Raw genomic sequence first — 14,832 nt, 5'->3', positions numbered from 1 at the left:
TAGTCCAACGGACTGATGAACCACATACATTAACCTCCCACTCCATGAGCCGGAGACGAGAAGAACCAGGTGACATCAGATACTAGTGCCAACCACTTGGAAAAGGCTGGATAGTGCATGGGAAATGTGGAACAAAACTCAAAGTCATTTACAAACAAAGGCCAGGACTACCTGTCTGATGAAGACTGGTGGAACCCCTGAGATTATGGTCTTTCATTTCTCTTTAGACCTGGAACTAAACGTACACTTACAGGGTGACCAATAATACCAAAGAGGTACAGTCTCCTTAAAATAATCAAACTCTTAGTGTCACGGCTCTTTTAGAATTTGTCTAGCAGGTTTTCTTTCGTTTGTTTGTTTTTCTCAGAACACTCTCCCCCCCCCCCCCCGCCACTGCCCACACCTTTAGAACAGGTACCTAACAATAAAATCAATACATAAAATAAACAGCAACATTTAACCACTGCTTTTGAGTCAAGTCCAATGCTTAGCGACACAGTCAGAGTAGAATTACTCTTTAGAATCCAAGATTATAAATCTTTATGGGAGCCAACAGCCTCCTCTTTCTCCCTTAGAGAAACTGGTGCATTTGAACCACTGAATTTGTGGTTAGCAAGCCAGCGGTTAACCCACTGTGCTACCAGGACTACCTGGGCAGCATTTTTCATGGATAAACCTTAGAAGGTTAACCCACTGTGCTACCAGGACTACCTGGGCAGCGTTTTTCATGGATAAACCTTAGAAGGTGGAAATGAAGGGCAAATGGAAAAGGTAAACCCAAGGAGGAAGTGAGAAGGATGCCATTACATTGTGGGTACTGTACTCAATGTCAGGAAATAAAACGTGTGCTCATTGTTGAATGGTGAGCCAGTTTTTTCTATAAGTTTTTCACTCAATTTACAATAAATAGTTGTTGTTTTTTAAGTGACCCAATTTATTTCTCTCCGGGAAGAGGAAGTTTCCTCTTGGAAACAGGATAGGAAATTAGGTTCTGTCATAGCAGTATCTGAAGGAGATATTGCTATTCAGAAAATAACTTTTAAAAATGTGAGTTGTAATCCTGTTGTAGTAGTAACCACACATTTCACACCTCATGTTGAGATACCAGATCTTACTCATGTTTGCATCCTGGCCACTTCACGATAAAACCTGGCCCTTTAGTCGCATTCCATAACAAGTTGTTGAATGACTAATAAGCCCCTAGATATCTGGAACAAGGGGCAGAGAGGCAATCACCAACACTTAAAACTCAACCTGTAAGTAAAAATCCTTCCTGAGAAAGGTGTTTCTGAGGAAAGTTGGAACACCCTCAAGTTCCATTTGAGTTGTTGTGTAAACGAAACCCAGAACAGTGGTAGGTTCATGCACTGAACTGAAAGTGGATGTTCTGAAGGAAGATATGTGAACAGATCCAAATGGATGGGAAATGAGTCACAATCAATAGCACAGCCCACGGAAGAAGAAGCCCTAATTGGACAATCGGAGGCAGTTGCTATCCTAGGAATGGGCACTCCTGTATTTTGAGTGCCAGGAAATCACCCTTTAATCCCCAAAGCAGGGACCATTACTCCTGTGTAACGGAGTAACACACTGAAGCTCAGAGTAAATAATTTGCTCTCGGTACTGCTGTAGCTGAGAATCACATCGTGACCTTCCTACTCCCTGCAAACCTGGACTCTTCCACTTTTCCTAGGCAGGTTCCAAAGACAGTTACTTGCATGACACTTTGGGGCGACTCTACTTGTTCAATAAGCAAGCGACTGATAGAGAATGGACTTTCTGTGGGGACTCCCTGATGAGGGGGAATGAGAGAGCCAACAAGAGCACTTTAGTTCCCATGACAGTCATATTCTCGCCCTTTCATTCATCAAATGGAAAACCAAAAGGCCAAGCTCACTGCCAACAAGTTGATTCTCACAGCAACCCTACAGGACAGAGCCAGACTCCCCCGTGAGTTTCCCTGCTGTACATCTGAATGGGAGCAGAAAGCCTCCTCTTTCTCTTCCCATAGCTGTGGTTTCTAATGCCGCCATTTTGCACTTAGCAGCTTACTTGGAACCCAATCCACAATGACCAGGGTCTGCTGATATTGATTTGTCATCAAGAGTAAATGCTTCTTGAACGAGGAAGATCAGGGGTCAGAGGTCACAATACTACTCCATGGCAACCTGCCGCATATGCACCTCTGCCCGCCTGTCCAGCACAACCAGGGATCACTGTCCATTGTTGCCAGGAGGTTGCACATCTGTTACCATGCCAGTCTTGGTCAGTGGGATTCTATGCTCTAGCACCTGTGGGTAACCTCTAACTCATCACATCATACCTATGCCTATCAGGCAAACCCTAGGATGGCTGAAGGCTCAGGTTGGCTGATATAAATTACCTCACTTCTTCTGTCTTCGTACCTCTTCCATGGTACACATTTTCAAATGCTCAGTCACATGTGATACAAAGGGAATCCCGGCCCACTCATACAGGTCTAGCCATCGTTCATCAAGCCAAAATGCTTTGCTCTCAGTCCTCTCATCTTTTGAACCAGTCAGGCTTCAGGCCATTTGTCACTGGCCATACAAGCAAAACTCACTGCCATCCAGTGGATGCTCACTCCGATCAAACCTACGGGACAGGATAGAAATGCCCCCTGTGAGTTTTCAAGACTGTAATTCTTTATGGGAGAGAAAGGCCAGTCTTTTTCCCCTGGAGGGGCAAGATCACAGCCCAAGGAATAACCACTACTCCATCACAGCTCCTATTACTGACCTCGAGTTCATGTGTATTTTAAACATGGCCAATTATCTTTTCACAGAAAGTTGATAACCAGGCATACCGCTGAAAGTTTAGACAGTGGGGGTGGTTCCCCTGAATATTGTCTTTTTTTTTTTTTCTTCTTTTACATTTTATTAGGGACTCCAACAACTCTTACCACAATCCATACATATACATACATCAATTGTATAAAGCACATCCATACATTCCCTGCCCCAATCATTCTCAAGGCATTTGCTCTCCACTTAAGCCCCTTGCATCAGGTCCTCTTTTTTTCCCCCCTCCCTCCCCTTTCCCCCCTCCCTCATATGCCCTTGGTAATTTATACCTCGTTATTTTGTCATATCTTGCCCTATTCGGGGTCTCCCTTCCCCCCTTCTCTGCTGTCCCTCTCCCAGGGAAGAGGTCACATGTGGCTCCTTGTAATCAGTTCCCCCTTTCCAACCCACTCACCCTCCACTCTCCCAGCATCGTCCCTCACGCCCTTGGTCCTGAAGGTATCATCCACCCTGGATTCCCTGTACCTCCAACCCTCATATGTACCAGTGTACAGCCTCTGTCCTATCCAGCCCTGCAAGGTAGAATTCGGATCATGGTAGTTGGGGGGAGGAAGCATCCAGGATCTGGGGGAAAGCTGTGTTCTTCATCGATACTACCTCACACCCTAGTTAACCCATCTCCTCTCCTAAGCCCCTCTATGAGGGGATCTCCATTGGCCGACACTTGGGCCTTGGGTCTCCACTCTGCACTTCCCCCTTCATTTAATATAATATATATATACACATACATATATACATATACACATATATACACATACATACACACACATATCTTTTTTTTTTTTTTTGCATGATGCCTTATATCTGGTCCCTTGGGCACCTCGTGATCGCACTGGCCGGTGTTTTAAGATCACACCTACAAGGCCAGTGCAACAGCACCTCCACCAACCCGGTTGGGAATTCAGGGATAAGTATTGCCTGTTAGCAGGGCACAGGTTGGCTCACAAAGAGTGGCCTTTATACTCCTGCCGCCCTTTCTCCACAGGGTAGGCTCCCCACGGTGATACCTTAGATGAGTCAACTCTGCAGCTGAAGTAGATCCTGAAAAAGCTAATGGTTAAAGGTTGTCTCTTAATCCCTGTTCCCACGAACCAGAAAGCCTTCCTTGGAGGATGATCTGGGAAGTTCATGTCGGCCTACCACACCCAGTTTCAAATACAGTGCTTGAATGTCATGCATCCTGACTGCGTGTGTAAGAAAAAAACCAATGGCAGTCACTTTTCCCTTGTTGCTAATGTAATGAGACGTTTAGAGCTCAGGGTTTCCTCATGTGGTCCAATAGCTCAATAATAGTGATAGCTTTCTTGCCATTGCCTCCTCGTGGTCTGAAGTGGGCCTTGAAATTGCAACAATTTTATTCACATTCGAGACAAGGAGGAGAAAGGGAAGTGCAGGTCTTTGTCCTTTTTTATCAGAAACTTTTGTTGAAAATGTTCAGGCATCCTGCAAAGAAACATCCTTTCTGTGCGTCTGCTGAGCCAGACTTGGGCACAGTGGGACTTCAAAGGGTGCTGAGGGGAGGAGAAAAGGGTAGTCATCATCGGCGAAGGCCAATAAAAAAACTATTTATTGGGTGTGCCCACATCCTCTTCTTCCTCCGAAAAAAAAAGAAATATCCTAAGAGTACTACTCGCAAGGAAAAATGAAGGACAGTTGAGCATTTAGACAGAATGCTAAAAATAACTGCCACAAAGAATAAATATGTATTGAACAGAGAATATCTTTTTTTTTTTGCTACGTAAATGAGTCCTGCAATGGATAGAAGTTTGACTAAGTGATTTCTGAGGTCATTTCAATTCCAGCCTATGAACTAACGGGAGTATTAAAGGCCATCCATGATTAATAAAAAGAAATCTTTCGCGATGGCAAGCCATCAAGAGAGCCAGCAAAGCAGCGGAAAATGCTTTAACATCCTAGCTAGACTCATTTGGTATCCCCAAAGGGATCTTGAGGCGCCCATTGACTTTCAGAACAGAGCTGCTGAGGCAATGTCAAGCCAAAGAGGAATAATAACCACTTTGTCCTTCGACTGGATCAGGAAAATAATAGTCAACTGTAGGGTCCATGAAAAGTCTCCCTCTTTCTACCTTTAGTGGTTCGCCCCCGCCTTCCGCCCCACTCCCGATGGAGTCCCCTGCACAAAGTCTGACGTAAATTGTTTCCTTACCATGGCAAGCCGCCCAAGATTTCTGGGAAGTATGTTTAAATAGGAGTCATGCCAGGGCTGGAATCAGCAGCGCTTCTGTGTAGCCTGCTATGTAAGCTGTAATTAGGGATATTGAGATTTCTGAAGTTGTAGGCCAAGTTAGTGTATTGTGTTTGTGTGTATTGGGGGTGCAGGGCAGTGTGTGATTACACACAGATACATATCCTTCCCCCTCCTATTTGTTTGCTAACTGAGAATATGAAAGGGAAAAAAGATTACGTAAGAGAGACTTTGTTAGTTTGTTAAAGGGGGTGGGACAGGGAGGCGGTGCTAACCATCCCAAATCTGTTTGATTTTTTTTCTCTCTCTCTTCAATTCAAGAGCTTTTCGGGCGCAGCAGTTAACAAAAGAAGTGAAGGCCACATCTTGGTAGAACTTACAGTGAAAGGCAGACCTTAAAACAATGTTTTGAATTGTTTCTTGATGACGTCTACAATTTTACCACCTTCTGCTTTTCATATTCTTCGCTGCTTCGGGGTCAAAGGAAAATGTTGCCCGCTGGGAAAGCAGAGTTGAAAGAGCATGAGGTATGGAGTAAGAAGACTGATTGGAATTCCAGCTGAAGCCCTTACAAGCTGTTGGCCCTTTGCTTTCCGGTCTTTTTATTTGCTGGTGAATATTCGTATGAAAATATCTAGAGTGGAACTGTTCTTCTGAAACTTCTTATCTGTGAAAAATGAAGGTGGTTTAAATTAACCTCCCCAAAGCTGTTTGCTACCACGCAAGAGGAATAAAGCTCGCCGCTTAAGTCTAGCTCATATCGGCCTGGAAAAGAGCAAATTAGGGGTTATGTATGCAACAGCATGAGAAGTCATGTCAAGAATTGTAACTTTGATTTATCACTAGTTTGCTCTGTTATTAGTAGGAGTAATTAAATTGTCACCAGGAAGAACAAAGTTAAATAGGATAGGTATAAATCATTTCTCAGGAAGATATCTTTGGTTCATATCCATGGGATGAAGAACTTTCAGTTACATTCACAACACAGGAAAGGAATCTTTCATGACTGATATAATGTTCCCAGATGCGAACCTTTGCACTCACCAGACTAAGTGTTTTACAGAACACAGCATTCCTTATTTCTCATTTCCTCTAACCTCCCATACTCTCCCATGAATACATCCATTCAGGGAAAGATGTCTTTCCCAAAAAAGGTGGTACACTTTTAAGAATAAATTTAACATTTATGTTTATTTGTTCAAACCAAACAGCAATTGGCTTTCCCCTCCCCCCTCTCTCTCTCACCTCAGTGACATGTTTGCGATGGGATATAAGAGGCATGGATTAACAGAAGCTCAGATGCTAACATTTGGTGATTATGTCATCTTATCTCCTAATTTTACATCTGGAGACACTGAGACCTAGAGACAGAGTTATTCATCCAAGGATGTGTAGAAGGTCCCCTGGTTGTGAATGTCCATCTTATAGACAACGGGGTACTTACTCTTTAATGTGATGTAATTTTGCCCTCACTTTGAGATGATTGAACCAATTCTTGAGGAAATTCCAATTTCCAGAAGTGACCCTCTAGAGCAAAGCATGACTGCTCTGTGGGCTGTACAGTTTTACATGAGGGGACTATTTCATCCTTCTCCCAAGGAGGAGGGTGGATTTGAACTGCTGTCCTTGGGGTTAGCAGTCCAACACACAACCAATTATGCCACCAGGGAAACCAGCATTCACGCACATTCTTCATCACAATAAATTTCCTTTGCTGTGCACATAGTTTTAAATTATTGAAATGATTCCAAACCTGGTCCTTTAAAAAAGTAAGGCTAAATGAGAGCTATTAGCACTTGTTCTGCCTTACCTACAAATGCAACTTAAAGACACACTTAGAAATGAACTAATTCATAACCCAGGCCTGGACACAAGACTAAGAAAAGACTAGAATTTTGTTTCCAGACTATGAGTTCTGGAGCAACTATTATACCTGTCCTGCTTGATGCTATAGCATGTGACACACCAAGCATAGTGACCTTCACACAGTCTTCCTGTCACTTTTCAAATAGGAAATGCTCATTCTCATCCTCCAAAAGAACAGAAATAGTGCTTCCCCAAATACCAAGCCCATGACCATCGAGTCAACTCTGACTCCAAGCAATGCTATGTAGAGTCTCCAGGACTATAAATCTTTATGGGAGAAGACAGCCTCATCTTTTTTCCCACTGAGTTGCGGTGGGGTTTGAACTGCGGACCATGTAGTCCAATGCTTGCCTGACAGAGCTACCACGGATCCTAGATAATGCTTAGCACTTGACAAAGGATTATCAAGTAACAAAACCATGTGATTGATTGTTTAGGAAGTTCACACAGGAAAACAATTAACTGTGGGATTCTTCTCATGTTCCTTGGAGACTTCTTCGAAACCACCCACACCCTGAGATAAAGTTCATCTGTGTTCTCATAGCAATGTGGTCTTAATTCATATATTGAAACATATAGCTCATTACTCCAGATTATATATAACTTTTGATGCACATAAATCTTCCAGACCCTGCGAACCTAGAAGGTTACATCTCTACATTTTACTCCCTCAGTTCATCTTATATAACTTGGTACCTACTAACTGGTAAACAAATAGTTGTTACATGAGTGACTCAATCAGACAAAAATCATATCATTTCTAGTTAATAGCCAACTTGCATGTTTCTCTAGCATGTCAACCTACTCCCCTTGCGGTTGTCAGTGAGGGATGAGTTTGCCCCTGGGAGACTTTCTGCCATGTAGGGAGACATTTGGATTGCCATGACAGAAGGGGTGCTACTGGCATCTAGTGGGAAGAGGCCAGGAATGCTACTGAACATCCTATAACATGTCCATAACAAAGCATCATCCATCCCCAAACGTCTGTAATTCTGAGGTTGAGAACCCCCACTATATCGTGATTGTGGCTAAAGTGTTGCCTGTTGGCCTCAATAAGAGAGAAGAAGTTTACTTCGGACAGAGCATTGGTCTCATCCCCGGGCAAGGAGAATGCAGTAACAGTCCCTTCTCTAAGCCAATCAGCTTTGCTTATCTAGGCCGGATCAACAATGACCATTCCAATCTAACAGAGAGTTTACCTTTGAAGTTAAAAATTACTTAGAGTGCTCCTAATAGATGCCCAAGGAGAGCCTTGTGGGATAAGCATTGGGCTGTTTGTTCACAAGGTCGGCAGTTCAAAACCACCAGAGGCACTAGTGTGTGTGGCTGTCTCCAACTGCAAGGATTTACAGTTTTGGAATTTATGAACTGAAATCAGCTCAGTGGGTTTGGACGTAGTGGCCTAGGTCAAGCCAAAGGGGAAAGGTCAACAATTGACATTGAGCTGCTTGATGGTTTTCATTTTTTAAAGCATCTGTACTATTTTACTTCACAACCTCGCTTTAAGGTAAAGAGGCCAAGAATTCAATGTCTCACCTGAGAGATCAAGAAACTAATGTACAGAGATACATGTAAATCGAGCTCCTACCTCCAAAGATTGATAATCTCTCTAAGGAATATAGACATAAAACCACTGCTTGTATAAATGGCAACAGGAGGCACAATGGAACCCATTAAAACAGCCCGGGCAGGTTTTGTAGATGCCTATGCATCCAGAAAGGAGTCCTAGGGGAGCAGAGGACTATGTTGGGGGTGCTAACACAAGGTTAGTGGTTGGAAATCACCAGCCACTTCACGTGAAAAAGGTAAGGCTTTCTGTTCCCATCAAGATATCCAGGCTCAGAAACCCACAGGAGCAATTCTCTTCTGTCCTACAGAGTCACTACGGGTCAGCCTTAGCTCAAAGGCGGCGAGTTATCTCTCTAGAATCCTAAAAGTTCTACAAGGAAAGCGGCCAGATTCTTCCCTACACGCCCCCTTGGTATGAAGCACCACTAAACAAGAACATGTCACAACCATGAAAGCTGATGTCAACGTGACTGCTTCCTATTTTATTGCGGAATATAAAAACAAAACTATTTGAGACTAGCTATGCACATTGTATTTGAGTTATCCGTATTTCAATGATCTCATTCTACATCTTTGGGTTAAGCAAAAAGGAAGCATTCTTTTTCTTATTGCACAGGTAGAAAATTGAATACTCACAGGAATCAAATGACTGGAGCAAGGCCGCTCCAGTGCACATTTTCAAGAATGCACAATCGGTCATTTCCCATTGCCACTTTTCCCTCAGACATCTTTTCTCCTTTTAGACACTAATTCTCCACCTTAATTTTCCCCAGGGAAAAACTCAAGGTCAGGCAGGAGGGGCGGGGAGCTGTTTGGGAGAAATTATAAAAATCAGGCAGTCGAAAACCTCCAGGGATTTGCTATGACTCACTAAAATAACTAGAAATGTCCTCTGGGAAAAGGGGCCAGTGTAAAGAATGTGGGAAGATCTTCTCTTCCTTCTGAACTGCCGGGGTGCTACATTCTCTGATCGACGCTCTCTGATTCCCGGGAGGAGAATACAGTTCCTGGACTCCCAAAGAGTGACCTCTCCTCTGAGAGACATCTTTATTGTTTCCAAAAAATTAGCTCACTTGGACTCAAGAAAACTATTTACTCCTTCAAGAAGCTGAAAGGGACGGAGACAAGACCCCTGGCCCAGAAGGCCAGACCCACAGATTTCACACCTGGCTGTGGTCAAATGCACCAGATGCTATCAATCCCAATCATTGATTTTCACTTATAAAACCCCATGGGAGGCATCTGCTTGGGAAGACAGTCCTTGATTTAATACAAAACTATCTTTATTGGCCTCCTTCAGAACATGAAAGATCAGACATGATTTCACAATAAACTTGATTTTTATACTGAGTCATTCATAATAATATGAGGGGGCTGCAAAACGTTCATGGCAAAATGGAATTGGAAAATACATTTTCCTCACATTTTTTAAAGGCCCTCATACATGTTACTCAAGGGTGACGCAGAAACAAATGTGAAGAACTTATGATACTAGAAAGCTAACCACTAGAGCAACATCTGTCCACTGTCCCAGAGGAGGATCATCTATGAAAGAGAAGCATGACTAATTGGGGGGAAATGAGTTATCATTAATACTATTATGCTTCAGAAGCAAGGTCAATTTATTACTGTATGTAATGAAATTGACAACAGTTAAAGTCTTCTATGAAATAGGTGCCATGCTAGAACACATTGAAGAAGCCACTGCCCTGTAGTTCACTGTGACTCATAGTGACCCTATAGGACAGAGGAGAACTGCCCCATAGAGATTCCAAGGCTATCGGGGTCCTCACACTTGTTAAACAGGGGACCAGTTCACGGTCCCATTGGAGGACCAGACTATCATTTAAAAAAAAACTATGAACAAATTCCTATGCACACTGCACATATCTTATTTTGAAGTAAACACCAGAAAAGGGCAAAAACACCCAGCGACCCAGATAAATATCCTCGGCAGGCGGCATGTCGCCCACGGGCCATGGCTTGAGGACCCCTGCAACCGTCACCGAAGCTGATTTCCACACCTTTCCAAGTGGGACGATTGCTCTGTGTCCTTGACGATTCATTCTCGAGCCCACATAGGAGAGGGTGCAACTGCCTGCAGCATTCCCAGGCTGTAATCTGTGAGGAGTCAGACCACCGTGTCTTCCTCTCAAAGAGCAGCTGCCGAGCTTGAACTGCTGCCTTTCGGCGAGCAACGCAATAACCCCTGTCGCCAGGGTTCCTTTAGTGCTGACAGCGGTGAGGGAAAAAGCAGATACAATTTCAGATTTGTACGAGATAAGAGAGGATTCTAGCGGTCTGTTAGAGTGATCAGTTAAGGGACTTACTTTGTACAGGGTGCTGTGTACAAGAGAAATATGAAGAAGGGTGAGGCGTCGTCCCTTAGACGCAAAAGGCTTGCAGTTCATTTCCAAAAAATTGCGTATCGTGGTGCTTTGCATTCATTATACCACCTAATCCTGTCCAGTGCTATGTTAGCACAAATGTTGGGGGTGTCAAGAATTGTGGAAATAAATCTGGGAAATGTTTGAGGCCATTGGGGTGGCTCATAAGATCACTTGAGGCAAGTCCTTTAAGATTGTCTTCCAAAAGCCACCACGGTGACCAGGGGTTGATCCAGAGACCACAGACACACAGTCTTCTTTCGCCTCCAGCCCATTCTGGGAGGAGGTTGGGTTCGTTGGGTAACTTTCCTGTAGGGCAGCTGTCTTCAGTTCTCTCCTTCCATTTCATAAACTGAGATCTGAGAACCAGCCCCAAAAGTGATTCAATCAACTCTGAGTTTGTGCCCACGTTTCACAAGGAGGGAAGATAATTGCATGTATGTGCAGGTCCAGAGCTCAAAGAGACACCAGGCTCACTGGTCTCTGCAGAGATCATGACTAAAAGCATTGCAATGCAGACCCTGCTCCTTCCAGCGTGGCTGACAACATTGTACAGTCAACCTTTGGTCTCCGGCCTCTCAGAAGTGGCCAGCTTAGCTTTCTCAACACCGTGTGGTCCATCGGCAAAGGTCAGTGCCAAGTTTTACATTCATGCCCTGGGACTCAATGATGAATGAGCCTTGACCCTTATAAGTGTTGAAGGGATTGGGTGTCTACTCTGGCAATGAAAAGTCTGCGTCCAGAATCCTGGGTAACCTAGGAAGTTGCAAAAAGGCAAGTGTCAGTGAGAGGAGCCTTCTCAAAAGAAGTAAACTTTAAGCTAAAGAAATAAATGTCAACGACATCTCCAAAAAACAAACGCGCTGCCACAGAGTCAATTCTGACTCATCGTGAGGCTCTAGGACAGTGGTTCTCAACCGCTGTGAGTCACGACCCCTTTGGGGGTTGACCGGCTCTTTCACAGGGGTCACCCAATTCATAAGAGTAGCAAAATTACAGTGACAAAGTAGCAATGAAAATAATTTTAGGGTTGGGGGGCACCACAATATAAGGAACTGTATTAAATGGACGCTGCATGAGGATGGTTAAGCATCACTGCTCTAGGACATCATAGACTACTTGTGTGGATTTCTCAGACTGCAATTCTTGACAAGAGTAGAAAGCCTCATTTTTCTCCTGCTGAGTGACTGGTGGTTTTGAACAGCTGATCTTGCATTTCACAGCCAAAAGCATCACCACTACACCGCCAGGACTTCCTAAGTGATATCTAGGGGGTAAAAAAGCAGAGGGAAAGACTATTCCGGACAGAGGAAAGCGGGAAACAAAGGTTCATCGCGGATTTCATGCAAACATGTATTTGAGACTGACAAAGTCTCGGTTACATTTCGACCAACAATGCAAGGTAACTAACACGCTCCTCTACCCTTGTATCGTTATGCTATGCAAACTCTTTGACACTTCTGCTGCTCTGGTGAGGGGAAGGGCAGCGATGGTTATCTCGATGGTCCTGGCTGAAGTTCTGTTTCTGACCTTAGGCTTGTGGACGTTTGAGTCAGAGCAGAGACCGTTATTGTCAGGCCACCTTTTGGCCTTCCCTCCCACAAAAGCCCGCTTCAGGGGCTCTCCAAGGACACACTGTGTGCCCAGAACATCTATTTCAAAGATTGGCTAATTGCTCCATAGGCTACACAAAGCAAACAAACAAACAACCCCCGGCCCCATGCTTTCAAGGCATAAAAGGGAAAGGCTTTGGATTTTCCCAGGCCACAAAGCATGACCAAATTGATTAGGACTCGTAATTCACACTCCCGATACCTGAGCTTGATCCTCCTAGAAACAGCTGCCCCATGCAAGTGGAGGCAGACACGTAGATCACACTGTGCAGGCAGCCGGAGTCACAGCTCGGCATCTACAATTAATGGCCCCGGCCATGTCTGGGCCAGGGCTGCGCTGGAAATGAAACAATAAGAGTGGAAAATAGCCTTTATTTATTGAGTTCACCTCCCCTTAACATCAAATCAAACCCCAGCCCACGCAGCTCAGAGAATCCAGAGAGCTAAAGATGGAAAATGCCTCTGTGGGCAAGTCATCCATCCCCAGGAGTTGGTAGTGGACTTTTCCCCACAGGATACACGTTAGTGTCCAGAGTTCCAGTATTTGGAGTGATGAAGTGATAGGGCTTCTGCGGTGACACACACCATTAGGGCTGATGGGTCTCGCCAATGCCCATTAGACTCCCTGTGGCTTGGAAAGGAGCGCTTAGACGCGGAATGTAATAGAAAGCAAGCGTCATGATCAAAGTTACACAAAGAAACTTTTTTATGGCTGTGTGTCAAGAAGAGAGATGCAGTGGGAAAGAACACGTTTGGTAGCTTAGGGGTGCAGCTGAGTCTGTGGCAAAGCCAGGTGACTGCACACCATCCTGAAGAAGACAAAAGCCATCTTGGATCCTCTGCGCTAGGTCAAGTCCTTCTCATGCTGACAGGGCTTCCAAAGGATGCAGCATTCTGTGTGGTGAGGTGCACAAGCTTTGGAATTGTGAAGAAGTGGCTTTGATTCACAGTCCCTTTACTATGCTTGTTCCTCAAATATTCCGATTAGCATTTTAAGTGGCTACGGTGTGCCATCCTCCACCTGTTTGTTTTGTGTCTTCCTCCCCCTGTCAGTTTTATATACTTATCACTGTGGTGCCAAGCGTGATGCCAGTCCTATTTCAAGTGCCAGCAGGGTCAGTCATGGTGGGCAAGGGTCTATGGGGTCAACTGTCTAGAAGGGGTCCAAGCAGGAACAAAAGCCCAGCAATCAACTTCCCCAAATTGGAAATGTAACCCTCACGGACCACAGTGGAACGTCCTATAAACTTGCTGGCTCTGGACATGCCCCCAGAAAGAATGAATCGTTGGAGGAGAATACGGTGTTTGGTATAGTGGAGGGCCAACAAAGGTGCCTGCTGGGAGGGATTAAAACGAGAGCGGCAGGGATGCGCTCTCACAGGCTGGCAATACTGAGGAGGATGCAGGGTCTGGTAATACTTCATTCTGTTGGCCATATGCCAGCATGGAATCAAAGAAACTTAAGGCAGATGGAAACGGTAGCAGCACTGTGTGCCTGCTGACTAACTCATGAACAAGATCAGGTGCTCCTCTTAGTTGATCATCGGGGCTGGTTGAGCTGGATAGTCAGCACTGGCACTGGAGAAAGCTGCTTGGAGTTCTGATGGGCAGCTGGTGCACAAGGTTTGGACTCAGCTACAAACCTCAAGATTGGGAGTTGAACCCACCCAGTAGACCACTGAAGAAAAAGCTTGCAATTGGCTTCCGTGAAGATTCCGTCCAAGAAAACCCGTTAGAGCGATTCTACTCTGTAACACATGGGATCAACCTGGGTTGGAATCGACTCCTGGCAGCTGCTTGGTTTGTTTTGTTTTATGAGTCACAATGCTCTGATGCTTTGGCACATAAGACTGTCTAAGCTGGCAGCCAATTGGACAGGAGCCACCAATCACAATATATTAATTAAAATTTTGGGGTTGCCAATAACAGGAAATCACATCTGAAAATGGCTTAAACATATAATCATTGTTTTTGAAGCTTTATTGTAGAATTCCAGAGATAAGGAGGGTCTTCGATCTGGGTTAAAACAAAGGCAATGGCCCCATAACTATACAGCCCCTCTGACCCTGCATTTTCTTCTTCTTTAGGCTTCCATATATGTTCCAAACCGAGTGGGCAAAAATAGCATCCATTTGACCGATGGGACTCCTTTCATTTCCCTATAAGGTCTCTGTAAAATCAGGTGTGCAATAAAAATTTCTCAGATAAGAACGTGATTAAACAGATGCGTTAAAGAATTAAATAATAATAATATGTGGCAAATGTGGTTAAATGAACATTTTAGAACCCATAAGCAATAGATCAGAGAAACAAACGACAGAATTAGGGGTTCCAAAAAATAACATAAAACAGAACTAGCTTTCCAG

The 14,832-nt window shown here is 44.3% G+C and overlaps 1 pseudogene; it reads left to right on the top strand.

Moving 5' to 3' along the window:
* The first annotated feature begins 304 nt into the window (after window positions 1–304).
* On the top strand, window positions 305–376 carry LOC142449569 (U7 small nuclear RNA; annotated as a pseudogene).
* The last annotated feature ends 14,456 nt before the right edge of the window (window positions 377–14,832 follow it).

This window comes from Tenrec ecaudatus, chromosome 5 (genome assembly GCF_050624435.1).
Source record: "Tenrec ecaudatus isolate mTenEca1 chromosome 5, mTenEca1.hap1, whole genome shotgun sequence".
Classification (NCBI taxonomy): domain Eukaryota; kingdom Metazoa; phylum Chordata; class Mammalia; order Afrosoricida; family Tenrecidae; genus Tenrec; species Tenrec ecaudatus.
This window is presented reverse-complemented; position numbering and strand designations above follow the sequence as displayed.